General features: G+C 46.8%; 1 long non-coding RNA gene across 1 annotated transcript; it reads left to right on the forward strand.

Moving 5' to 3' along the window:
• Window positions 1-13,240: 13,240 nt before the first annotated feature.
• Window positions 13,241-25,205, forward strand: LOC146025890 (uncharacterized). The gene is made up of 3 exons (XR_014454315.1): window positions 13,241-13,309; window positions 13,675-13,953; window positions 24,972-25,205. It is a non-coding gene; the product is annotated as an uncharacterized LOC146025890 (long non-coding RNA).
• Window positions 25,206-25,719: the final 514 nt, after the last annotated feature.

Below are 25,719 nucleotides of genomic sequence, written 5' to 3' on the forward strand. Positions count from 1 at the left end.
TGGAAGTGTGGTCCACATTCCTGGGGCAATTTAATAGGGAGCTTATATGGCCCACGGAGCCAGAATCCAGCAAGGAACTGCAGCTCTTCACTGATGCGGCTGGCTCCACGGGATTTGGGGCTTATTTCCAAGGGGAATGGTGCGTCGCACGGTGGCCACAGTCTTGGATTGACAGGGGTTTCACGGTCAATCTTTTGCTGCTGGAACTGTTCCCCATCATAGTATCAGTGCAGCTGTGGGCAACGGAATTGGCGAATCGGAACATAGTGTTCTGGTGTGACAACCTGGGGGTGGTACACGCAATTAACAATCAGAGGGCGGCTTCCCCAGAGGCCCTCAGGTTGCTGCGTTACCTGGTGCTTCATTGTCTGAAGTACAATATACATTTTAGGGCTAGACATGTCCCAGGCATAGAAAACACTATCGCTGACGCCCTGTCTAGGTTTCAGTTTACTAAGTTTCGGGAGCTTGCTCCTGAAGCGTCACCCCTGGGGCTTAGGTGTCCAAATCTTGTATGGCAGATCATAGAATCGGCATGAAGGGTTTGGCACTGCTGTCACTGGCGCCCTCAACCCGCAGGGCTTACGAGGCGGCCTGGAGGGATTGGGAAGAGTTTCAGTCTACGCCTGACACTAGCGGTAAGTCGGTCGAGGACCGGTTACTCGCATTCGTATGGGGCCATTATGTAAGAGGCAGATCAAAGTCGGCTATGACGGCGGCTTTGGCTGGTATAGCTTTCCACAGCAGGCTGAGAGGGGAGCAAGATCCCACAGCCTCTTTTGTATTAAGTAAGGCTTTGAGGGGCTGGGCTAAGCAGCGGCCAGTGCCTCCTGACACTCGGCGGCCTATAGACGAGCGCATGCTAGGGGAGCTAGTAGCAAATCTGGATAAGGTGGCTGATAACCCCTTTGAGGCTGCGCTCCTGAAGGTGGCCTTTGCATTCGCCTTTTTCGGGGCATTCAGGATTGGGGAACTGGTAGCTGCGAGCAAGAAGGCCCAGTCTGGTCTTAGGTTGGAGGACGTGGTTCTCCATGAGGACCACGTCCTGTGCAGGATACAGAGATCCAAAACAGACCAGTTGGGAAAGGGTAGTTGGGCCACCCTGCGATCCAGTGTGAACCAAGCCATTTGTCCTGTAGCATTATGCAGGGACTACATGTCTCTTAGGCCGGTTGGAGCCATGCAGTTTTTGGTGCACACAGATGGTGTGCCCCTCACCCGTTTTCAGTTCGGGGCTGTGTTTAGAAGGTGCTTGACCGGCATAGGCTTGAGGGCTCAGGATTATGGGACACACTCCTTTCGCATAGGGGCCGCAACATGCGCAGCGGCGGCGGGGCTTCCACCCTCTGCCATACAGAAGGTAGGGAGGTGGAAGTCATCGGCTTATAGGAAATATATAAGATTAGATAAGTTAGATAAAGTAGATAAGTTGTAGAATGCGCCTGTTGCGCCAGCCCAAAAACGTAAGTTTACAATCGGTTCTGGAACGGCTAGCGTTCGGGAATCGACGGTGTGGAGTGAATTTTTTACTTTTTCCTCCGAGATAGAACTAATTCAATTCGGCTGTCACCAAAGTTCACCGGAGGTTTTTTAAGTTTTTCACCTTCACTTGGGCTGTTTACTGTATTCTGGTTGTGTTACAGTGTATAATATATTGATGTTAACGTTAGGTTTTTTCTCTTTCAGCCTTTTCCCTTTCCTCATCACATCAGGGGAGAGTTTGGGTAGTGGGCCACTCATATATTTTTTGGGCGGCCAGGCATCCCATGGCCTCCAGAGCGTTAGGCTTGCTACGAGCTGACTCAGTGCAGTGGTTTGGGGTTAGGGGACTTCAGTGGGGTGGGCTTTATAGCCTGCTGGTTTCCAAGGCCCGCAGTTCAGGTCCCCCCAACACATTGATTATACATCTAGGGGGCAACGACCTGGTTAAAAATATGGGGCTCTCACTCATGTGTAGCATAACGGCTGACCTGGAGCGCATTGCGGCCCTTTGGCCAGGTGTGCGGTTAGTGTGGTCTGATATCGTCCCCCGGCTTCAGTGGCGGGGCTGCAGGAATGCAGTTGCCATAGATAGGGCAAGGCGAAAGGTGAACCACGCGGTTTCCAGGAGGGTGAGCGCCATGGGGGGTAGGGCAGTGCGGCACCCCACGATAGTTAGGGAGTCGGCCCACCTTTATAGGTCAGACGGGGTCCACCTGTCTGACGCGGGCATGGAAATTTTCCTGGGTGACATCTTTTCTGGCGTGACTCGGCAATAGGAAGGCATTAGGTCTAGTTTAGGGGTGGCGGGCCTGGTCCCGGGCGACCTTGTTAGGTCTGGGGAGCCTTGGCAGTGGCGAGAAGGCGCTCTCGACCAGCAGTCGGGTGAGGTGTCAGGTGGTCACCGTGCGGTATTACCCCCCCCTTGCCAGGACGGTGGGCGAGTCCCAAAATGAGCGGGGACGGTGGGCGCTTCCTTGAGGTGTCCGCGCCTTACCTTAGAGGGGGCGGGGAGCCGTCACGGTGCAGGCTGTACCTTACGTAAGGGGTGTGTTTGTTAGATTGGAGCGAGGCAGTCGCTGCCATTGACATACACCTCTGACTGGTGCTGGTCTCAAGTGCTGTCTTGGCCATCCCTTTGATAGACTAACAAGGGTCATACCACCTAAATAAATAACTTGACCATTTTAAACTTATGCCATGGTTGTCCGAGTCTTATTTTTAGATAAGGTGTCCGCGTGAATTATTTCTAGGAAGTTATTGTAAAGGTAACAACAAAGGGTAACCAATATAATCCCTTGGGCGCCTTAGGCAAAACGAAGGCTGCATAAGCCAGAGTGTAGTTAAGAGCCCGGGGATTTAGGGGTTAAACGCAGATACACAAGCAGCATCAGAGCACTGTGTAATTCTTAGACAGGTTAGCATGTGGTGCTTATGGGCCAATCAGCACCCAGAGGGGAGGTAGCTTAAGTGGGGTATATAGGGTCCAGCTTAGGGGGAGGAACTTCCTCTTGGAATCCGGATTCCCACCCTCCCTCCCTTCTTTTCTTTCCTCTCTCTGGTGCTCATTGCCTTCGGGCTGTCCAAACAATTCGGTTAAATTTAATTTAGTTTAAAAATCGGCGAGAAGGCGCTCTCGACCAGCAGTCGGGTGAGGTGTCAGGTGGTCACCGTGCGGTATTACCCCTCCCTTGCCAGGACGGTGGGCGAGTCCCAAAATGAGCGGGGACGGTGGGCACTTCCTTGAGGTGTCCGCGCCTTACCTTAGAGGGGGCGGGGAGCCGTCACGGTGCAGGCTGTACCTTACGTAAGGGGTGTGTTTGTTAGATTGGAGCGAGGCAGTCGCTGCCATTGACATACACCTCTGACTGGTGCTGGTCTCAAGTGCTGTCTTGGCCATCCCTTTGATAGACTAACAAGGGTCATACCACCTAAATAAATAACTTGACCATTTTAAACTTATGCCATGGTTGTCCGAGTCTTATTTTTAGATAAGGTGTCCGCGTGAATTATTTCTAGGAAGTTATTGTAAAGGTAACAACAAAGGGTAACCAATATAATCCCTTGGGCGCCTTATAGTATTAGGCAAATTGTGGACAAACAGAAGTGAATCATGTCCCTCACCACATTATACCTCTTCCCTAAGGAAGAGGTATAAAACACAATATATTTAATTAAACATTTCTTTCTGATTTTCTCAATGAGAGACGTTTTCTGGTAAATTCTAAATTCTGGTATTCAGGGCCACCATGATTCAAATTTTTTTGAGGAACCACCGGTCTAAGGTATTCATACGGTTACCATTAAGCGCTGAGTGTGCTAGACTCACTTCACAGAAGATTTTTGTTCCACCAGAAAACAAATCTTCCAACATTGAAATGACCACAAACTCACAGGAGAACCGCTCTAGAATTAGGTAGTATTCCAAGCGTGTAATCTTCAAGAGCATCAAAAAGCTGAAATAATAATTGGACAGGTGGGAGGCACAGCTATTAAGAAGGTCACGCATTGGGCTACAGAGTATAAGGAGAGAGCTGATCTTTCATCAGCTGAAAGCCACATTTGAAAGACAAACAGCAACTCAGACGAAATGAGGTTTTATGCACTTAACAAAAATCACAGGAATCTTAAACAGACTTTTCCTTAAGACGAATAGAATCTACGAGAGATGAGGCTGACAGACAATTGGCAGAGGACTTCTTACCATATATAAGAGGAGAAAGTGTTAAACATCAATGACGTGAAGGCTTAGAGAAAGCAGGTAATGGATTATAAAGGAAGACCATTGATTTGCTACAGAGATGAAGATGATGAAACCATTGGGCCTGATTCAGACTCTCTCGCTAAACAGCATTCTTTCGCTGTTTAACGAGCAGTTAAACACCAGACGAGGGAACGCCTGCACCCCTGCCACCACGTAAACGTCTGTGCCTGCATGAGAACGAATGTGCACACTTACTCATTTATTCCCATGTGGCCAAACGGGCAAAAAATAATTCGGACATGGGCGAATTTGTCGCTGACATCATGTGACCAACCGCCATTCCAAACTGAATCACTGGCAGTGGGTGTGGCCCCCCTATTTGAATTCTAAGCTGTGTGCGGCCCCACCTGGAGCCACCACTGCATCCATCCGAGTTCCATGCAACTCATGATAGGACGAAGATACAGTATGCAAAAAAATAGCATTTACAAAAACTCGCCATTTGCACCCCTGCTCTGACATCCACACAATGGGCCTTATTCTAGTTCACTCTTTCTGACAAAATCCTTCTTCGATGGACAAAGCCATGTTCACTGCAGGGGGACAGATGTAAAATGTGCAGAGAGAATTAGATTATGGGTGAGTTATTTTGTTTCTGTGCAGGGTAAATACTGACTGCTTTATTTTTACACTGCAATATAGATCTCACGTTGAAGTAAAACCCCACCCAAATCTAATTCTCTCTGCACAAGTAACATCTGCCCCACCTGCAGTGCACATGGTTTTGTCCATCTTAAGGAGCCCATACACGGTCCGTTGTGTATGGCTCCGTTCTGTACTATGCGATGCGCGCTCCTGCGCATCACATAGTACGGTACAAAAAGTATGTGCTGCACATACTTTTTGTACTAGCTACACATCGTATCGGATCACAGTGCATGCACACTGTATGCACAAGGGATCCGATCCGATGTGTGCTAATTAAGTCCCAAACGGATCCATTAAACGGACCGTGTATGGGCTGCTTAAGAAGGATTTTGTCAGAAAGAGTGAACTAGAATAAGGCCCAATGAGAAGAAGAGAACTTGGTGATGCTGATGCGACACATCAGGGATTATAATGCTTTATTTATCATTACATACTCAGTCATATCTCAGGAGTCATTCTGTAGCAAGATCCTAATTCTTCCTCACATTTGTCTCATACATTAGCAAGTGTGGGCGCTGACATATGTAATTCTTCTGGATTATTACATAGAGTATCACAGGAGCTGTTTCTTTGAAAGGCCTCATGTAGAAAGTGAGCGCAGCGGAACTGATGGACGGCTCATGCAGTAAGACAATGGCGGAATGTTTATAAAAAATTGAAATGTCCCACTGAATGCTCAGAGATGAATGTTTAATTTGTCAGAAGACATTTATTGCTTTACTAACATGCTCGGGTGACTCCTGGTGGGACTTCTCCTCTCCCCGGTGCAGTAGGCTCAGTAGTCTGCTCTGCATGCGCAAGACTCCAGAAACATGATGCCTGCCATGTTTGGGAGACTCATTTCACTACTGATTGTCGGAGCGGAGTGTATTTAGGAGAGCAGAGCTGCAGTTGTTGGCTGGCCCAGTGGTCAGATGAGTAAAGAAAGACTCTTCATGAACAGTTATGCTGGGCCATTCTGCATAGGTAAGCTACGTTGTCTATGTAACAGCTGCTCACCTGCTTCTGTCCCTAGTTGATGGGTGATTAACAACTACAGCTTCAAGCCTCATTCTACAGTAAATATAAGCCCCCCATATTGACAGCAAGGGGATGTCCAGCCACCCAACTAGGCACACAGTCACCCATCAAGGTAGACAATGGGGCTGATAGTGTGGGACGTAGGGCTGCCTCTACCATAAGGCAGCTTTAAGCAGCTTCCTAGGGCACTCGCAGTATGTGTGTGTGGGCAGGGCAGGCGACAGGGGGGGTCAAAGGGGACAACTGTACCGGGCCTCAAGCTTGTGAGGGGCCCCAAGGTTCTGAGGGGCTCAAGGGCTGTAAGCATGGCTGCGGCAGTGCAGTGCCTAGCAATGGTTTATATAGGCACCCCCTGGTTCCTGTAAGGGTACTTACTCTGACCCTCCTCCGGTATTAGTGAATATTAATTATGTTTCTTTTGTAACAATAAAAATAAACACATTCAATACGCAGTGAACTAAAAATGTTCTGCTCAAGGGGGTGGGGTTAGGGGGCCTGCCAGAGATATCAGTGTACCGGGCCCCACAATTTCTGTTGCCGGCCCTGTGTGTGGGGGGGTATATGCCACTGAGTCTATCACAAAATAATGGTTGTCTATGAGAAATCCTTGTCGCACTCGAAGTCTCCTAAGATGCCACCTTCATATTTTCACTTGGTGCTGGAATTGGGTATTGGTGGCATTGTTCGGTTGGGGGAGCCTTCTGAAGAAACCGCTGCCCTGCTATAGCGGAGAAACGCGTAAAGGATTGCTATACACCTCCTACAGCTACTACTGAGTGATAGATACAACCACCTGCCTCCACAATCTTCAAGCCGCTTTTCCTTCTGCCTTCCTGCGGTGATCTCCCCAGTGTTTCCAGCATATACCAACAGCCGGCGTCCGACTGGTAATTCCAACAACCTGGGTGAGTCCCGCACCGTGTCACTAATTGTGATTCCCGGCATACAGCTAATCTGTACAGCTTGCTGGAGACGGACGGCTCGCCCCCTGTACAAACATCACATCAGCGGATCGTCAACAGGCGGCGACCGCTGACAGGGGAGCTTGAGCTGTCTGTTAATCACACAGAATAGAGATTGCCATCAATTCATTCCATCGGCTATAGAAAAAGAAATTGAGGTCTGTTCTATCACCCTTAATGAAACTATCATTGTCTAAAAAGCTCTAAGTCCCTATCAAGGGATAATCAAAGGACATACTACAGGTTGAGTATCCCGTATCCAAAATGCTCGGGACCAGGAGAATTTTGGATAACGGATTATTCCGTATTTCGGAATATTTTAATATTTCAATGATGTATTTTGAAGTATCTTGCATTTATGCTGTATAAACACATAATATACACACAAATATATTTTATTACCACATAAAATACACACAAACATATTTTAATTGTTCAAAAAACAAGGTTTCAAAACGTGAAACAAAATGTGTGTACTATCTCAGCACTGAATTTGAATGCCAAGCAATCATTGTCTTGCACATATATAGTGCCAGTTACATATCATGTCCCCAGTGATGCTGTTACATATGTCCCCAGTGAGTTTTTAGCAAAAAAAAAATTTTTTTTCACTTTCTGGAATGTCCGTATTTCGGAATAATTCGGATAACGGATATTCGGATACGGGATACTCGACCTGTACTGTTTAAACATAGTCCTTAAATTGACTTTATCAGGAGTGTATGCAAATCTATTGTTATTCCATTGTGTTTTTATATTTTTTTGTGAGTACTTATTAAATTGTACATTTTATTGAGAGATTTATAATAATTTTAAAAGTAATAAATCTATATTGATTACATCCATTGGTGTGGCGCTCTCTAGATATATGTGAGTGATCACATATATCTGATTCTATTTTACGGTTGGGGGAGTGTAGTAGGCTGAAGTTTTGCCTAGGGTGTCGAGATGCCTTACACCATCCCTAATAGGGGGTTTAGCACTGGCCACACTCATATGGCAGTGTCCGCGCCTCGTCTGCTTCTCACAATAGGCCCTTGATCATTTTAAACTCCAGGCCATGTGGACCTAAATCCAGCCATGATTTTCCACAGGACTATCCTCTAGATGTTCCCCTCCCGTGCCATGTTATGGTGGAATGGTTAGCATTACTGCCTCAAAGCACTTAGGTCATGACTGTGTTCGGTTTGTATATTGTCCTATTTTTTGCATGAGTTTCCTCTGAGTACTTCGGGTTTCCACCACAATCCAAAAATATACTGCTAGATTAATTGGCTCCTGACAAAACTTAAGTCTAGTATGTGTGTACATGTACTTAGGACAGAATAAATGGGCCAAATAGTTCTTATTCACTATCAGGAACAAACTGCGACATCCAAAGTTCTCTGCTCACTCGGGCATTGGGCGAAGAATTTTGTTACACCTGTCTTTCTTCTGCATGCACCTCCTGCCACCTCAGGATGGATGTGAAGCCAGGATATCATCAAAATGTGCTGTGCCTTGATGGCCCAGCTTGGGAATACCTGCCATATATGGTATTACTGTTTGCCAGAAAAATGGATTGTGTAGGTACCCTGGGGGCCTGACTAAGAAGTGGATGCAATGTTGTGCACAGTGAAGCATTTTTTTTGCCACTGCGCATGCGTCAAAGTTTCACTGCACATGTTCGCAATGGTATTGCAACAAAGGTGGCAGAGAGAATTTATTTGAAAAATGACGGAAAATCAGGGAGTGTTTATGGGCGGTAAATGCAAAAAGATTCTCTGCAAAAGCCTCAGTCTTTCTCTGTAAATCATGAATGCCTACTATCTAGCTCTCACCTCCTGGAGAAGCCCAGAGGTGGGGGCGGGACACGGCACGTTGCAACATTAGGCCATGATCTGCAGCTCGCTCGTAATAGGGCGGAGCTAATATGATTTGCGATTTGCATAGAAATGCATGATATTGGTCCTGCAAGGTTTCTGCACTGTGACTGCGCCCTTTTGCGCTTTACAAACGAGGCCAGAAAAAAATATTCCACCACATCCTCTCCCTTACAAAGAGAATATTTGTTGTAAGATTGCTGTTTGTACAGCTAAACGCTGCAATCAGGAAAACAATACCGAATGCTCAAAATTACAATGTAACAAAATTGACCTTTATCATTGTCTCCATCTTAAAGTTTGATTGATTAAGCGGGGGCCTGTGTTTGAAGGTGGAATGTTCTATCAGTTCCATCTATTTGGGAAAGTTTCTCAAATCCATTTAAAGTTTTACAGGTCCTCAGCTGACACTGAGTAAATGAAAGAAAATGTTCTGGGGGTAAAAAATGGTATTTACTATACAATCCATCTGCAGAAAACAAGGCTGCCATCTGCATTCCTTAAATGAAACTCATAGCAAAATAATAACACCGCTGAGTGAGTGAGTGGAATCAGCAAAAATGATTAAAACAAATCACCGTACAGGCACGCCAAGTAGAGGCACGGTAATGTTTCATGACATGCTAAGGTCAAGTAACAAGCTCTATGGTATTTACATACAGTATATATACACTTCTAACTCTCTTTCTCTCTCTCTTTACACACATATATATCAGTGACGTGCGGTGAGGTTTGTGGTTGGTGAGGCACTGGCTTGGTGGAGCCAGTGCCGCCAGGCTCTGTGGGGAGCATTGGGTTCAGGATGTTTCTGCGCTGACAGGCAGGTGCGGTAGCTGCCCCCTGCATAAGCAGCAGAGACCTGGCAGAGCAGCTCCTGCCTGTCAGTGCAGAAGCAACCTGGACCCAGCGTTCGCCACAAACCCGTTGTCACTGGCTCCACCAAGCCTCCATGGGGTCTGCCTAGGGATGCCAATCCCGGGGCATTTTTTAAATCCCGGGATCCAGGATTGAAAAATGCTCAATCCCGGGATTCCAGGGATCCCGGGATTGGCATCCTTAGTTAGCTGGCGTGTGCCAGATACCCACCCCCACACCGGCCGACCCGCAGATTTACTTACATTGGCAGGTGGGCGGGCGGCCGGGAGTGGAGTGGGTTCTGAGGTGCCCGGTGCCGTCGGGCTCGTGCACCTCCTCATCAGCACTGCAGCAGGAGGAAGGCGCAGGTGAAGACGCGGTCGGCCGGCGTCGGTGAAGGAGCGGGCTGGCCGGCGCAGGAGAAGAGGTGGGGGGCGGGCGGCCAGGAGGAGTAACACTGACAGCAGTGTGGTCGGCGTGATGGTCACGCAGGGGTCTGGAACAGCCGGGCAGCGTCTGAGCGAGTGCTCAGACGCTGCCCGGTATTAGACTGCGCATGCGCAGTCTAATACCGAAATCCCGGGATTGAAATCCCAGACTTTTTAGGGCCAAATCCCGGGATCCCGCCGATCCCGATCCCGGGATTGGCCACCCTAGGTCTGCCCACATACCTTTTCACAAAAAAAAAACATGCAGCCAAATGTACTAACTAGCATCTTAAGGGACAGACTTGTGTGTTTGTGTTGTGACAAAGGTGTGTGTTTGTGTAAAGTGACAGGTGTGTGTTTGTGTAAAGTGACAGAGGTGTGTGTTTGTGTAAAGTGACAGAGGTGTGTATGGTTTCTGTGTGTATATTTTTAAATGAAGTACTGTATACAGTATTGGCCCAATGTAGTAGCCTCTGAGTTCAGTGGCTGTGCGGGGTGATGGCTGAACTCAGAGGTTCTTCTAAAAAGGCAGACATCTACAAGGCAAAACCATGCATTGGAAGTAATTGCCCTTTTAAAAATAACCTCAGAGTTCGGCCGTCACCCCGCACAGCCACTGAACTCAGAGGCTAGTACATTGGGCCAATACTGTATACAGTACTTCATTTAAAAATATACACACAGAAACCGTACACACCTCTGTCACTTTACACAAACACACACCTCTGTCACTTTACACAAACACACACCTGTCACTTTACACAAACACACACCTGTCACTTTACACAAATACAGATACACACCTCTGTCACAACACAAATAAACACCTACAGTATGCCAAAAAAAAAAACACAGCCCCCACCCTCCACAAGCGCCAAACACAAATGACTGATTAGCCCAGGCACCGCTTACTTGGATACCCAGGCAGCAGACAGCACGGCAGCAGTGATGGCAGCATCCCGTCCCGGAACAGGCACCCAGACACAGAAGAAGTGCGCCGGGCGGGAGGCAGAAGAGAGACCCCGCACAGTAAAGGGGAGCAGAGCACGTGCCGGTGCCTGATGGCCAGCTTGCGGCTCGTCTCTGCCCAGCTCCGCCCCCCACACCCGGCAATACAAGTAAGCAGACGAGCTGTGCAGTGGTTGTGCGGCTCGTCCACCTTGAAAAAGTTCAGAGCGCTATAAGCGGCACCTCACCTATAGAAGAGCCATGGTTCAGGGACGCGCTTTCTGCCTTTATGAAAGCTTCCCCTGTCACTGAGACAGCTCCACTGTGCCCAATCACATCTGCCTCAGTGACAGGGGCGTGCTTTCATATAGGCAGAAAGCGCTTCCCTGTCACCGAGGCACTGCTATAGGTGCCGCCTATGCATCTTTTTTAAATGAGCTTTTACAGCTCGGTCCTCAGCCCTGCCCACTGCCCGCCCCTGTGTCTGTTACATTAATATGGACATCGGGAGGCACCGCTCTTGGTGCCTCCTAAGCTAATTAAAAAAAACACACAGTAAAAATGATTGTAATAATACAAAGCATATACTTATGACACATAATATGTGTCATAAGTATTTTCTTTGTATTGTATTGTTATATTAAACATTAATGACAGGGTAGGCACTGCCTCCCCTGACTGCACGTCCCTGATATATATATATATATATATATATATATATATATATATATATATATATATATAATCCTTCATTTATAAAGCATTTTAAGCAGTGTTGGATCCAGAGGAGGGGCTGCAGCACAGTTCAAAATTCAATTAGGGGAGCCACACCCACTTCATGTGAATCAGTTTGCATGGCAGTTGGTGTTTCTCCCCTATTTGAATTTTTAACTGTGCTGCAACCCCTCCTCTGGTTATAAACAAACTTGCTGATAATTTATTTTTCCTCTCCAGAAGGAGCCCAGAGAGGAGACTGTCATCTGAGCTTCAAGGAGTGGGGACAGAGCCCTTTGTAATCAAACCCTGCCCATCTTAAGAAATGCTGTGATTTGCTGGTCAAGAGGAGGGGCTAAAATGATGCAATTTCTGTATATTTAGCTCCGCCTACTCTGTGAATGTGGGCATTTGACTGGCAGGTTAGGAGGATATGGGGGGTATTGTAGGGGTCTAGGGGCTTGCGGAAGGCTTACCCACCCTTCCTGGGGTCGGGTGAGGGAGGGGGACCCAATTTTCAGGAGAGTAGGCAAATATGGTTATAAGAGATCCTTACATGGTCATAAGGGATCCTTACAAATAGGACACGTACATGATATATAAACCTGCATGAGAGGGGATGTGTTAGCGTACTCATCCCCATGCATGCTAGTTAGGGGATTTGGGCGGTGGGGTGGGGGGCTCTTGCCGGGGCGGTGTTAACCTGTTTGCTAGGCTGCAAATATATGCAGGTCTGAATGAGGCCCAAAGATGTCAAACATCTGCGTATGCATATGCTATTTTCATACCATGATCTAACACATAAACTGGTGAGTAACACGCCCTATAAAAGATGGTGCCAGACCACAAACAAGTTGAAAGTTTATAGAGCTCTTGTTCCCTATACTAATGTACGTTACATTTCAATTTGGATTACCTGTGCATGACCTCGGCTTCCTGCGCTTCTCTCCCAGCCCTGGTCTCATAGCATCATCTCGCTGCCCTTCTGGCTCTTGACCCCTGGATACATTCCTGATTCTTCTGCCAGAACCACAAACTACCTACCTGGATACTTATTCGCCTACATAGGAGATTTAACAACCAATGAGATTTTAGCAGCAGCTGAAGTGGACACAGGAGAAAATGTGATCTCGCATGAGATCTATTTGCAGGCGATTATTTGCTGCCAGTGATTCTCCCAGTGAGTTACCAGTGAGCAGAGCTCAGCATATAGGGCCTTATTCTAGTTCACTCTTTCTGACAAAATCCTTCTTAGATGGACAAAACCATGTGCACTGCAGGGGGGCAGATGTAAAATGTGCAGAGAGAATTAGATTTGGGTGAGTTATTTTGTTTCTGTGCAGGGTAAATACTAACTGCTTTATTTTTACACTGCAATATAGATCTCACTTTGAAGTAAAACCCCACCCAAATCTAATTCTCTCTGCACAGGTAACATCTGCCCCACCTGCAGTGCACATGTTTTGTCCATCTAAGAAGGATTTTGTCAGAGTGAACTAGAATAAGGCCCATAATGTGATCTGTGCTTTTTCTTTCTCTTTTTTCCCTTTTTTTAAAATAATTTTGATCACCTTCTGCCTCCGGCTACAATGAGCCACCAAGAGATGTCCCAGTTGATTGGAAATGAAGGTAAGTAAAATGATTGTTCAGTAAATTAAATCTTAGAGACCAATGTCTCATCTGTAGCAGTTGTCCTTTGTAGTGGGAGGGATTATAGCAGTGGTGTTTGGCCAGTGTCCCTGTGTTACTGGCTGGCACCTCTCATGCTGTTAGTTACAGATCAGGAACCGCTAAGCATTGGGGCCTGCATCCATACATGCATACTGTTGCAGCTCTGTTTTTCAGTTGTATAGTAATATAATATATATATATATATATATATATATATATATAATGTTACTGCTGGAACTCTTATTGTACACCAGCAATATCTGATCTTTACATGTTACATATGGCTTTTTGTTATATCTACAATATATGAAATCCTGTTTTAGATGGACCCAGCCGGAAACATCAGAGAGCAAGGATGCCGCAGATCATCCCATGGGAGTCGGTCAGCATGAATATCTGGACCGACATCGGGAAGAGGAAGATCTGGACGAAGAGGAAGAGGTGGAAATGATCCCAGTGCCAGTGACCATCAGGCAGCTGCAGTGAGACTAGAACTCCTCCTGCTGGAAAGACTCATGTGGTGTCTCCCCACCTTCAGCAGGCGCACCATTGTGGAAGGAGAGAAACCAGAGTACTGCATTATCTGCATCTCTGACATTGAGGTAGGTACAGAAATGGCTTTATCAGACTGTCAATACACCTTCCATGTTCCCTGTCTTACAGAATGGCTGCAGGTCAACAACACCTGCCCTCTGTGCCACGCAAGACTCTTCAACCTGGACATTTTCTCCCACCTTAACTGACAGCTACCCAGCAAATCAGAAGAACCAAACATAAGATCAATGATCTAAACAATAAGAAAGTTCCTGTTTTTAAAGTTCAAAAGTTTTTACACTTTTACAGTGTTTTATTCATTTACATTTTTTGTATTTTTCAAATTATTAAGAAGACTTGTCACTGATCCCTCCAGTTCCAACAATCGTTGTTACACATTTACAGTGTTTTTCTGTTTTACTTTATTTTCTGTTTTGAAACTGGAGGGTATTGATGTGAACAAGGTGGGGATTAGGGCTACTGACGAACCCCCCCCCCCCCCCCCCCCCAAAAAAAAAAAAAAAAAACAACAACATTGAGCAGCCACCTCATGGGTGTGTTGGAAGAGCTACTGAGCTGATAAATATTTTTTAAGTGTTAACAATTAAATCCAACCCAATGATAATTTAATAATTTGAACATTTAAACTCAGGTACTGTAGGGTACCTGACCCTTTTTATCGCCAATATGTCTCCAAGTCATTATTTTTCATACGCTTATTTATGTTTTACATGTGTATAAATGTGGGCTAACAATTAGATATAGCAGTTAAACATAATAATTTTATCATGATTCATAGAGCTCCAAAATATTGCATGATATTGTGGGTCAATGTCACAGGTCTTGCAATACATCTTGGAATTAACACCACATGATCTATAACCATACTTGCCTACTTTTGAAAACTAGTTTCAGGGAGATTATAGTTGAAAATAGAATTTTGCACAGCGCCCCATTGAGGGGGCGTGTCATGCTCCACTTAGAGGGCGTGTCTAGTTTCATATGGAGAGATTGTGAAAAGAGATTGTGAACGTGGCACCTAGAAGCCTGGGTTTGTACTGCTACCGTATTTGCCGGCGTATAAGACGACTGGGCGTATAAGACGACCCCCCAAAATTTCCACTCAAAATGTAGAGTTTGTTATATACTCGCCATATAAGACTACCCCCTCTTCCGCACACCACCCTGTCACTAGCAGCTGTCTGGTCCCTTGAGTGGTGGGTTTTGCTGGGGCAGGACAAACCTATCAGGGCAGGTTTGTCCTGCCCCAGCAAAACCCACCACATAAAGTTTTAAGACCCCCTCATCTGCAGCTTCCCTGCAGTGATGACGTTGTCCTCCCCCAGGCATAAAGTATTGATCATATATTCATTAAAGGGTACCTCTCCTCGGCCTCGGGCCCCCCCCCCCTTCTTATGCATATGGTACCTCAATAATAAAATATAGCAGTATTTCTCTGCCGCGCTTTCTTCAGCCTAACGGCCTGTCACATTGCGCATTGATGTCGGCGGCAGGCTCGGGTGTTTTCGGCGGGGCTCGGGGGGGCTTGTGTGCCTGAGCGCTCCCGAGTCCCCCCGAGCCCCGCCGAAAATACCCGAGCCTGCCGCCGACGTCACTGCAGTGATTGATGTCGGCGGCAGGCTCGGGTACTTTCGGCAGGGCTCGGGGGGACTCGGGAGCGCTCAGGCACACGAGCCCCCCCGAGCCCCGCCGAAAACACCCGAGCCTGCCGCCGACATCAATGCGCAATGTGACAGGCCGTTAGGCTGAAAAAAAGGGCGGCAGAGAAATACTGCTATATTTTATTATTGAGGTACCATATGCATAAGAAGGGGGGGGGGCCGAGGCCGAGGAGAGGTACCCTTTAATGTATATATGCCGCACCCAGCATATAAGGCGTCATCACACCGTGCACCCGGCATATAAGACGACCCCCCACTAGAAGGCAAATTTTTATGGGGTAAAAAGTCGTCTTATACGCCGGAAAATACGGTACATCTGAGATGAATCTTTTAAAATTATTTGTATCTAAATGTAGATGTGCCCCAAAGCAGTTAGTAAGAGCTACTATACTTGGTAAAGTGCTGGGAAATGGTGATTTATTTATTTATTTATTATTTATTAACAGTTTCTTATATAGCGCATACATATTCCTCAGTGCTTTACAGAGAATATTTGAACATTCACATCGGTCCCTGCCCCAGTAGAGTTTACAATCTATATTCCCCACCTCATGTACATGCACACACAGACATTCTAGAGTTAATTTGGTTGGAAGCCAATTAACCTACCTGTATATTTTTGGATTGTGGGAGGAAACCGGAGTACCCGGAGTAAACCCACGCAAGCACGGGGAGAATATACAAACTCTGCACAGTTAAAGCCATGGTGTGGAAGTAATGCTAACCATTACACCATCCGTGATGATTCAATGTAAATGTATCTATCTCTCATTCCTTTTTTCCCCAAAATGTAACAGTGTAATGTGGGCTAGGTGACATGAGGGAGATTGCTAGACTAATGAGGGAGAGAGGGAGATTGCTGCTATATCAGAGAGTCTCCTGCAGAATGCAGGAGGGTAGGCAACTATGATGTTATCCCAATCCAAATCACAAGACTCTGTGCACGTCTCTAATAAAGGCAGCCACCAAAGAGTAGTGACATCTGTTTGTAGATTCTTCTTCCACAGTTCTACCATTCAGTGGTATTTGTTTGCACACAAAGTCATCAGGCAATTCCTGAGGTCACACGCTCTGCAAACATAAAGCAAGGAGATACTGTAAACGCCAGCAATTTAGTAGCGCTGCGCTGCAGGAACCACCGCACACTTCTGAAACAATGGCATCATTCTATAAGTCATTTAAAGCACATTAATGGAAGAGTCTATTATCATTAACAAAGCTGCGCATTTAACTCTTTCAGCCCCAAATGAGCCTAGCAGAACATTACAGGAAGCTACAGCGAACTGAGGGATAAACAACATGGTGATTTATCAGCAGGCAGCCAGCAGATGTTTTTGCTTGTAAAGGGGCAGGAATAGGGTAAATGTAGCCATTTATACAATGGAAACTTACTGCGATATCGCTCAACACAAGAGCTTTCTGGTGACTAAAATTAGACCTATTCTCTGATTGTATAGAAGTTCTCAGCGTATAAACACTGCTGATGGGACTGTTGGCAGAAATACTTGGCCGTACAACTTGCTGGGGTGGTTAGGGATTGTGGCATAATCAGGCACCGGAGCGCCCCAGGCGAGGGGGTCGGCCCGGCACCCACCGTCGCGCTGTTACGGGGGGGGGGGGGTGGATGATGCGGCCGCTGCGGGAGGGGGGGTGGAGGATGCGGTCGCTCCGGGGGGGGGGCGGGAGCGGTGCGGCGCTACCCGCTGAGTTTGCTGGGGTTAGGGGGGAACCCGCTCAGCTGCCGGGTGCCTGCAACATCAGCCGATCCACAGCAGCGTTGGGCAGGGGTTGGGCAGTGATGCGGCGGCAGCCGTTGAGATTGCTGGGGGTGGGGGGAAGCCGCTCACCTGCTGGGTGCCGCGTCTCTCCATAGCAGCGTTGGGCAGGTGGGTTGTCGGCAGTAAAGTGACAGGGGGAGGGTGTAATGCATCGGCAGCCGACGAGGTTGCAGGGGGTGGCGGGGAGCCACTTAGCTGCTCATCCAATCCAGGAGGGTTCCCAGCTCCGGACTACCGCCCTCTAGTGGCCGGTGCCCTAGGCAAATGCCTAGAGCTGCCTAGTGGTGGCGCCGGCCCTGGGCATAATTCGTTTTGGGGACAATTCTGCAGGTTTGCCCAGTTTTTATAGCATGCCGATATTGGGCCTTATTCAGACCTGTCTGCTAGGCTGCTTACACTCGCAGCCTAGTGAACCGATAAAGGCTACCTGTCAAAACGCCCACACCCTCCGCTGCCCGGAGTCCGCTCACTGGCATGTGAGTGGATGTGTTTCCATACAGCCGAATAGAGGAGAAAACATTACATGGTCGCTCACCATCAATTGATTTCTCTACTGTTCGCTAACATTGGCTGTCAAGACTCACTTTTATTTCTGCGGCAGATAACCGGCATCGGGGCGGGTACTAACATCATATGACATCAGCCGCCCACCCCGAGGCATCGATCCAGCGTTTTCATGGGCGCATCCACCGTTTTTTGGGGGCACACCCAGGAAACACTCTTCACCCAAAATGAATGATCTTTTTTTTATTTTACCTACTTGCTCGTTGCCAGAGATTTGTTTGTTGCCAAGGGTTTCTTGCTCACGCCAGGGGTAACATCCTTGTTGCCAGGGGTCACATGCTCGCTGACAGGGGTTACATATTCACTGACAGGGGTAACATCCTATTTCCAGTGTTAAATGCACAATGCCAGGGGTTACATCCTTGTTGCCAGGGGTTCCATGCTCATTGCCAGGGGTTACATGCTCAATGCCAGGGGTTTCATGCTTATTGCCAGGGGTTACATGCTCGTTTCCAGGGATTACATGTTCAATTCCAGGGTTATATGATCAATGCCAGGGGTTTCGTGCGTATTGCCAGGGGTTACATGCTCATTTCCAGGGGTTACATGCTCGTTTCCAGGGGGTTACATGCTAATTTCCAGTGTTAAATGCACAATGCCAGGGGTTACATGCTCGTTGGCAGGGGTTACATGCTCAATAGCAGGGGTTTCATGCTTATTGCCAGGGGTTACATGCTAGTTTCCAGGGATTGCATGCTCATTTCCAGGGTTATTTGCTCAATGCAAGGGGTTTCATGCTTATTGCCAGGGGTTACATGCTCATTTCAAGGGGTTACATGCTCGTTTGCAGGGGGTTACATGCTCATTTCCAGGGTTTCTTGCTTGCTGCCAGAAGGTTACATGCCCATTGACAGGGGGTTTCTTGTTCACTTAGGTTTCATGGTCACAGCATCCCAGAATTTGCACTTCCGGGTAGCTCTGTATGTGCTAAGCCCTCCTGACAGATGTTACATGTCCATTAGACGATGGTCATTTTTGGTGTGCTGTTTTTAAGAATATTCCATGTGGACGGCATGGAATCTGTGGAGACCATACGTTGCTGTTTCGTCCGAGGTGCCGCTTTGCTGCCACTGAGCCTAGGCCACTTCATGTATAAACAACTGTATAACAATGTGAAATTTGCCAGGGAATATACAGCATTTAGGGGCCCATTTATTATCGGGTTTAGAATTGATGATTGGGATTTATTTTCACCGCTATTCACAGAAATAATAAATTCAGTATCAACCAGAAGTATTAAAAATCACATCCAGGTCTAACCAGTGTTCTGATTGGAGCCTGTCCCTGCAATGTGTAAAGAAAAAAAAAAGTGATATATCACTTTTGTAACACCAGCTGGCTATACATGTGCCTAACTGCTCACGAGCAAGTGGCTTACCAGGGAGGGATTTTGAGGATCCCTCACCTGGTAAATTATGCAATATTTAGCCTATGGGCTGCATTAGCTAACGCCATCTCAAGATGTTGTTAGCTAACGGGACAAAGCTACAGCAATACCTAGAGGAACAGGAGGAACACAGCAGGTCTACCCCATATCTACTGCAATTCTTATACAAGGTTCCATCTGAAGAGATTGACTAACTTTCAAGTATCTGAAACCGAGATTTCAAGCACGAAACGCTACACAATTTATGACTTGTCAAATTTGACTGATATCAAGAGAGAAAAAAGCAGCGGTTGAAAATCGTTTCTTTCTACAATTATAGACTTGCAATTTTTTAACCGATCCATTACTCAAAAAAATTGCTTACAGATGCGAATGAACATTTAAACACATATCTGCATTAGAGCAGCAGGGCTTTTCAGAATACATTAACCAATGTTATAGAAGTCTATCAAGGGGCGTAATCAGGACTATTTTCCTGGAAAAATAGGTCCAGGAACTCCAGGTCTGGGGGTGGATCAATGAAATAAAAATAGAGAGAGAGGGGGAAATTTACCAATATGGATTCGTAAAAAATAGGTGTATTCGTAGGCAGAAATACACCTATTTTTTACACATTTGTATTTTCGGGATTTACTATCCCGAAAATACAGCAATTCGTATTCCTAATGATGGGACATTCGTATTTGTATTTACAAATACGAATGTCTACACCATCGATAGAATACGACAGGAATCACCATTCAAAAGAATGGTGGTTCCTGATGTACTAAGCAGCCGTATTGATAATACGGCTGCTAATTGGTGTAAAACAGGCACGAAAATACGACAGGAAAATACACCTTGATGTTCCTGTCGTATTTGCCTTTAGCCTGCACGGATCAGTCAGATCCGTGCAGGCTGCAGTGTAAATAAAATAGAAAAATAAATAAATAATTAAAAAAAAAAACAGCGTGGGGTCCCCCCCACAGCTGAAACCAGCACCAGGCTGAAAGAGCCGGGGCCAGTAATTAAAAATCAGGGAGCCCGACAAATAGGGGTTCCCTGATTTTTAACAACCAGCCCCAGGCTCCAGGTCCGGGGCTGGTTCCCAAAATACGGGGGACAAAATGAGTAGGGGTCCCCCGTATTTTAAGAACCAGCCCCAGGCCAAACCAGCCAGCAGGGTAATGCCACAGCCGGGGGACACTTATAATATAAGGTCCCTACCGACCAGTCAGCCTGGCCAGGGGTCCTGGGGAGTATTGTTTCACAGTTTTAAACAATAGGTTTTCAACTATTCTTTTACACAGAATCAGCCCGGTGGCCACTGCACAGGGCCACCGGGGACAGCACCAGGCTTCAGCCTGGTCAGGTAAGTCCTGGAGGGGGGGGACCCCTTTATTGGGGGGGTCCCAACTCCCCCAGGACCCCTGGCCAGGCTGACTGGTCGGTAGGGAGAATGCTTTGGCCGCGGGACCTTATATAATAAGAGTCTCCCGGCTGTGGCATTACCCTGCTGGCTGGTTTGGCCTGGGGCTGGTTCTTAAAATACGGGGGACCCCTACTCATTTTGTCCCCCGTATTTTGGGAACCAGCCCCGGACCTGGGGCTGGTTGTTAAAAATCAGGGAACCCCTATTTGTCGGGTTCCCTGATTTTTAATTACCGGCCCCGGCTCTTTCAGCCTGGTGCTGGTTACAGCTGTGGGGGGGACCCCACGCCATTTGTTTTTAATATTTATTTATTTTTTCTAATTTTTTTACACCTTGCAGCCTGCACTGATCTGACTGATCCGTGCAGACTGCCTGAAAAATTCGTATTAGCGGCCGTATATACGTTACACCATCGGAGGGTTACAAAGCAGTCGTATATGACTGCTTTGTACATTCCCCTCCGGAACACGACTGTGCATACGACTGAAACAGTCGTATGCAGTCGTAGGGGAAATACTAATACGAAAAACTAGGTTTTTCATATTAGTAAATTTCCCCCAGAGAGAGAGAAAGAAAGAGAGATGTATACATTATATTGTATTTAGAAGGGGGCCTAGGTGCAGTGAACTTCCCCCTCTAAGCAACAGAACACCCTTGCCATCACGGCACCTGGTATCAGAAATCTGGTCCCTCCTCCTCTGTGGCACCATCTTGATATTCGGGGAAATACAGTATGTACACAGGCCCAGGGCCGCCGCTAGTAATGTTGGGGCCCGGGACTGACCTTCAGCGGGGTGCCGGCACAGACACACACACACCCGCGCATGCCGGCGGCACCCCCCCCTCGCGTGCCGGCACCCCGCCAATTACTACTACTTACCTGCGGCGGCAGCGCAGCATCACAGCATCTTCTCCCTCCAGGCGTTGGGACTCGGACAGAGCACTCACTGCACAGTGCAGCCTGCAGAGCGCCGAGCCCCTCTGTATCCTAGGCTCGGCGCTCTGCAGGCTGCACTGTGTATTGTGCGTGCCTGCCACCGGGTGGCATTGTGCAGGGGGTGCCATGCCACTGTGGGCAGCTGCCCGGGCCCCTCCAGAGGCCAGAGCCCCGGACAACTGTACCCCTGGCACCCCCCTGTCGGCGGCCCTGCACAGGCCTGCCTAGAGGAATGGATCAAATATACCAGCATATGTTGCTGTGTGCTGGGCTGTTGAGGGGCCAGGAAGGAAGGCTTCTAATGGTGAGCAGCAATAGTATCCCCTGCCTAGGAAGGGGAAAGCCGAGCACACTATTCGCATCCCCCCTATATTTTCCCCTGTCTGGGGGCTCACAGAACATCTCTGTTCAACATGCAAACAGTTTTTTCCTTTTATTTTTGTAAGGGGACATGTCGACACCTTTTACAATTAGGCCATGTTCCTGGGACCAGCCCAGCTCTCTAAAGCCCTGCTTGTTCCATCAAGGTGCTGGAGTCTTTGTTTTGAGTCTTTTCTTACCATCTTCCCATAAATGTCACTGGGAAGATGGCTCCATGGAAGAGGAGGAACTGGCTTGTCGGTATACTCTGGTCGCAGTGTGGGTGGTGCCCTACACCCATTATACATAGAGCTGCTAATCCACTAGTGACTGTGTAGGCATAACTGGGCATAGTCAAAGTTGGCAATGGGAAGTTGGACATAAGTACTTTTGGTTCCATGTGGTATAAGCATAACGGTCTAGGTAGAGATGGGTGAAACCAGTCCAGGTTTACAGCTTCATTATGTATTGATTAACAAGAAGTGTTTTGGAAGCAAATAATATTGTATCTTACAGTATATCCTACTACAGCAAGTTACCATGGGTATCTCAATTCTTGCACAGTCCTTGCACCTTCAGATGCATGGCTGTACACCAGGGAAGGGCTTCTATCGGTTTTAGCATAAAGTCACATACTCATAAGATGCCTTTAGGGATGATGCCTTTTTAAAACCATTATACAGTAGATATATATGGAATAACAACCCATTTTGGGGCGATCCTGGTGCCCAGGAAACGCTATATTGACGATATCTTGTTTTATGGAATGGTGGACAGGAACTATTTCAAGAGTTCTGTACATATCTCAATAATAATCCCTTGAATATTGAATTCAGTTTTAATATCAGTGAATCATTAGTTAATTTTTTTGATATCACCGTTTTTATTAAGGATGGTATTTCATGTACAAAAACTTTTACAAAACCTACCAATTCTGGTACTTTTATAAATTATTCTAGTTGCCGCCACTGTAATTGGTTAGACTGGATTCCAATTGGTCAGCTGAAACGTATTAAACGCAATTGCACAGAGGATGTTACAGATAGAGCAGCTCTCAATAGAGCTGCCACCAGCCGATAGAAGGGGGCACGCGCGCACGAGATGCCACGTTCTGTCGGAGCCCTCCTCCAGCTCCTTGCAGCCCCCCAGAGCCCCCACTCTCTGCCTGTCTCCCTGAAGTGGAGACAGGCAGGGAAGCCGATACCCGCCCGCCTTGCAGACAGGAACGCACGAGCATGTGAGCCGCTCGCGCCAGCTCAGGACATCTGCCAATCCTGCAGGCTGGCTGACAGGTGCTCCATCTGTACATACCATTTACAGGCCAACAAACTAGAATTAAAGTTTAAACAAAGCAGTTATACAGACAAAGTAATAAGCAAAGCCAGGAAAAATGTGAATGAGATACAAAGGGAGAACCTATTAGGTAACAAAAATGCCAGAGAACAGTAAGGACAAAAATTATGATTGGGCCTTTATTGCGGGCTACAGTTTACAGTATAAACTGATTTAAGAGTCCTTTAGGAGACTTTGGGCCAGATGTATCAAGCTTCAAAAGTGATAAGATGGAGAGTGATAAACAACCAGCCAATCAGCTGGTTGTTTATCACCAGTGCCCTACCGCACAAAGATTGGGGGGAAGAGTGCCCTACCAACACAAAGATTGGGGGGGAAGAAACCTCACTAAGGGCTTTCATCGCTATGGCACATGTGCCATGTGCAAAGAGGTAAAGAGCGATGGTTCCAACTTCCAACAAAATAGAAAAAGTAATAAATTAATCAATTTATTACCTGCCACACAAAAAGTGTTTTATATATATGGTAGAGGGTTCCTGCAATCTTGTCTATATCGGCAGGACATCACAACCCCTAAAGGTTAGATGGGCGGAACATTTACGCGACAACGCGACAACATGCCCTGTCCAATCACTTCAGAGCTCAACACGAATGTTCCATCAAACACTTGATGGGTCTGAAAGTAGTGGAAAGCAATAAAAGTAAAAAAAATCTACCTGTAGCCTTGGCAAAATCCTAAGCACATTTTATTTATAATTTTAATACCCTTAACTCAGGGGAATTAATGCTTATTTTGAACTTAAATGGCTCTTGTAGATTTTAGTGTCACTGCATTTTAATAACTCTGTGTATTTTTATATGTTTTTATCCACCTGTATTGATATTTATTTATGTTCATTCTGTAGGAAATTACATCTTGGTTGCATAGCAACCGGAGCTGTATTGATATCAAAGTGTCACTTTCGGCGGAGGGAACTTATTGCCACGTGGACTGCCCCGTCAATTGGTACAGCAGAGGTCTGGGAGACGCGTGTACACTTCTGGCAGAAGTAGCCATAAGTAGCGGGCGGACACGTGGACGTCCGTGCCAGAAGCATGTTTGCCCATTGGGGAGTAAATGATTGGACAATAAGGACCGTGAGTCAGGAGGACTCACCCCTCAATTAAGGAGCAACCAATCCCTTGACAATCAGTGGTGTCGAGGGGGGGGGGGGGGGGGGGCTGGTACTACTTTTTCACTCAGGCCTAAATCTGCTGGAGAGGCCTAAGTCCCACTACCCCCTCCATGAGCTCCGGACGCAGAGAGATCAAAGGGTGCCGGAGCTGTGCACCATAAACTGTGCCGCCGATTAGGGCCGGCTCTACCATTAGGCAGCTTTAGGCAGCTGCCTATGGCACCGGGATCTGGGAGGCGCCCCCAAGCCTGCCTATCAAAAAAATCAAGGATGTCTATGAGGATCCCTGACTTACCTAGTGGAATTTGGTTAAAACCATAAAGAGCCAGTGAGATCAGAGGCTCTATTCCATATCCTGTGAGTGTTATTTTATTTTCAATTATATTGTAAATGTATGTATGTTGATATAATGTTATTGAATTTTATATAAAGGAATATATTTTTAACTCAAAAAGGTTTATTCATTGTAGCTTCAACGCTGCTTCTTGTGTGTTTTCAGGGAATACGCAGGCATGCCCAGGCCTTTGAGGGGAAGTCATGTGACATCTGCTCCGGCCCCGATCAGCCTGTTTCTATCGCAGCTGCCGAGTTTGTCCTGGGCTACGCACAGACTGCACACACTGGGGAATCATCTGATGGTGAGCAGCTTGTAAATCGATTAGCAGCTGTTCGCCGATTCAGCTAATTATTGCAATCCATGCTGAGCAATGTGCAGGCTTGCATGGGGTGGGATTTCACTGTCACGGTGGCGTATAGCTGATAGCAGGGGTCCAAAAACTAGCAGCCCAGCATTCTGATCTGAGTTAGGCCCTTGGTCTATTTTATATGTGATGGGCAAGTCTCCACCAATACATCGCTCTTTCATTATAGTGTTATCATTTGTATCTTTTACTAAGCTGATTGTAAATGTTGTGCTGTGAACACAGATGGGATCCTTCACCTTTTCCAATAAAATTGGATTTTCATCAATATCCAAAACACATTTCAGGAGTCACCCAATTATTTCTCTCCACTTGTTTCCTCTTCTATTCAAGGCCGTTTCCCAGCCGGATAGTCGAGCACCTGGGAGATCAGGAGGGAAAACTCCAAGGGGAGCAGCTGGAAGACAATCAGTTCTCCGCACAGTATCAGTTGCAGTTAATTAAGTGTCTAGGCTGAATACACATACTGTAGTTAATCTTAAAATATAGACAGTTACTACATGGGAGTCAGTTACTACATGGGAGCGTCATTCCAATTGTCATTTT

This window comes from Crinia signifera, chromosome 8, assembly GCF_055691185.1.
Source record: "Crinia signifera chromosome 8, ASM5569118v1, whole genome shotgun sequence".
Taxonomy (NCBI): Eukaryota; Metazoa; Chordata; class Amphibia; order Anura; family Myobatrachidae; genus Crinia; species Crinia signifera.